The sequence below is a fragment of the Garra rufa genome, chromosome 6 (assembly GCF_049309525.1).
Source record: "Garra rufa chromosome 6, GarRuf1.0, whole genome shotgun sequence".
NCBI classification, from domain to species: domain Eukaryota; kingdom Metazoa; phylum Chordata; class Actinopteri; order Cypriniformes; family Cyprinidae; genus Garra; species Garra rufa.
Window position 1 is genome coordinate 25,606,554 of NC_133366.1, and position 3,026 is coordinate 25,609,579.

The 3,026-nt window shown below is 38.8% G+C and overlaps 1 protein-coding gene across 1 annotated transcript in view; it reads right to left on the minus strand.

The window, feature by feature from the left end:
* nlgn4xa (neuroligin 4 X-linked a) overlaps positions 1–2,101 on the minus strand; it is a 151,003-nt gene extending 148,902 nt beyond the window's left edge. Inside the window, exon 1 of the mRNA XM_073841940.1 lies at positions 1,798–2,101. The gene's annotated coding sequence lies outside the window, so the exon portion shown is untranslated. The remainder of the gene's footprint in view (positions 1–1,797) is intronic.
* Positions 2,102–3,026: the final 925 nt, after the last annotated feature.

Below are 3,026 nucleotides of genomic sequence, written 5' to 3' on the forward strand. Positions count from 1 at the left end.
CTCTTTTTGTATGTGGCTTATTCAAAACAATAGTGATCACAAATGTTTGAATTTTCACTACACAAAACATAAAAGCTATTTCTCGTTGTCTATCCAACAATATTCTCAAGTTCTTAATCAGTCTATGCCTAATTCTATATAAGCCCTATTATACCACCAAAAAATTTACAAAATTGTATTTTGTTTTTTTAAGTTTGAACACTCACTTGTGTCAAAATATGCTTTGCATTATATAATATCCAACAAGCAGTACATCAAAAGAGTTAGATATTACAAATATTCATGAAACAGCAGGACAACAATACCAAGATGACCTACAATCTTCTATCAAACAGTACCACAGGAGAAATAACACTCTTTTTTAAATATATGTAGGCCTAGAGATACCAAAGTTGCTCCACATTGTAAATTGGAGGTAAACTCAAGTTATAGCAAACATGACAACTTATTTTCATATTTTTGTTGGCATGTTACAGGTCAAAGGATATACAGTATTGGTCAACATGACAACATGTGGATGAAGTATGTACACACTTACCTAAAGAACATACGTTATCACATTTTTTTCCAATTCAATTCCTACTTTGAAAACACAACTAATGAATGTTTTTATTGATCTACATTATAGAAAGACTGAACTTGTTGAGACTTTTCAATTTACCTGAATTATGAGCCATAATTCACCACTTAAACTGACACTAATGTCGCAGTTGCCGCGCATTCCGACAGAAGTGAAGGTTAAAATGCTGTACAGTGCGAATGTTCGAGAGGCGGCCCAATTTCCCCTCCTCACTCCATCCCCAAAATACGCACGTATGCAGGAGATGTCCACAGTACCACCTTGTGGTTCACCGCTGTATAAGCGGGACAGCTTGGGTTGAAACAGTGGTCCCTGTGATGAAAGTCTGGACTCACCGCATCTTTTGAGGAGAATGTAGTTCGTCTGTAACCATGGAAAAGCCAGGCGAAAGTTAAGTAACAAAACACGCAGTATTCTTCAGTCTGAGCGCACCTTCCAAGTGTCCCATCACAAACTGATATTCTATTATATCGCAAATACAGTACGTTTTAACACAATAATCTCGCATTTCACTCAAATTCTGGCCCAACATTATGGCTCTCAAGAAACGAAACCTCGATTTATCGCCAGCACATTTTTAAGCCGAGTGAGTGATTAACACGCGTATGGATGTGAACCGCTATAAACGTACGATGAGGAAAGCAATCATACATCAATCAACAAACATCATCCCACTGTACCGAGGTTTGGTTAGCCACAGGTAAGTAGTGATACACCGAAACACTTCTGTCACACGAACCCCCTGCTAAGAACAACATTTCCCCTCATCTGCCGAGAGTCTAAGTGCGTACATATATTTACTATGACTCATATGAAAGACTCTTTTATGCAGTGCACTTGAGCTTCATCTTTAAATGTAGATGACACTAATGGTGGAGAGTAGAATAAGGGTTTTAATGATCATAAAATTATTTCGATGACGAAAAAATGTCCATGCAAATTGTATAGCCCAAAAAAACTACAGAAACAATATGTGCGGTCAGCTTTTTCATGCAAATCAGCGCGAGTAGCCGGCGCGAATTAAACACTCAAAGCAAAATCGTTGCATCGTTCGTCCGAATGGATGAATCTTTCAGAGAGCGAGAAAGAGAGAGAGAGGAAAAAATCCTGGGAACCAGCTGGAAATAAGCGTGTACGCAGCGTCAGGCAAACAGTTCAACTCTGTATAAGCACAAAATAGAGATACTTTCACTTCCAGGGCTGCTTGTTGGGCTTACCTTTGCGGTATCTGCATTGTACGGCTTCTGTCCTGCCTGCTCGACTTCCTGAGGTACGGTCAAAATGTATGTGCCACACAAGGGAAAAAATCTAACTCCGTTCTGCCCCTGTTAAAATCCAACGTGATGCTGCCGTCCGAAAGAGAGGTGGCACACCGGGGACTGTTCAGCAGAGACGCGGCAACATATCTGATGTAAATGACCCACATAGATTAAGGTAATTCATTGAAATTACTGCGGAGGAACAGTAAATTGTAGAGAATCTGATTGTCTCCATAGAAAGAGCCAGCACAGACTGAAAAAAAAGAGATTAAAGGGAGAGAGACTGAGGCTGTATCAGGCGTCTCTCTCTCTCTTTCTCTCTCTCTCACTCTCTCTCTCTCTCTCTCTCTCGTTGCCATTGGACTGCACTGAATGAAATTTACAATGCCTACAACCAATAGATTGCCGCATTCACTCTATCACCCTTTAACCAGCTTAAATACGTGTATAATAGCAGTGTATTTGTGGTTGTTTTGGGTTACAGCTATATAGTGGATGTGATTTAAGCAATATCACACAGGTATGAGTGCTGTTGTGCTGAATATCAACACGACAATATGGTTATGATGCTGCACTTGATCAAGAAGTTTACTTTTCAAACAGAAGTTGGCCAGTTTCTCCTCCGCCAACAGAAGTAGTTCTAAAAGAAGTCAAACTTCAAAAACTGCATATTTGGCAAGCAATATACAGACTGAAACCCAGTCTGGAACAGTGAATGAGTAGGACAAACTAACAGAGAGTTGTCCCACTTACTTTTAAAGGATTAGTTCACAACAAAAATGTACAAATAATTTACTTACTCCCTTGTCATCCAAGATGTTCATGACTTTCTTTAGTCACAAAGAAATTAGTTTTTGTTGTTATTGTTGTTGTTGTTGTTGTTGAGGAAAATATTTCAGGAATTTTCTCCATATAGATGACTTGATATGGTGCCCTTGAGTTTGAACTTCCAAAATGCTTTTTAACCACTAATGCTCATCTTGTCTACTGTAGCTCTGCTCATCATTTAGATCATTTAGAGTCCCTTTTGAAGCTGCATTTAAACTGCATTTTGAAAGTTCAAATTTGTGGGCACCATAGAAGTCCACTTGATGGAGAAAATTCCTAAAATGTTTTCCTCAAAAAAACTAATTTCTTTACAACTGAAGAAAGAAAGACATTAACATCTTGGATGACAAGGGGATGAG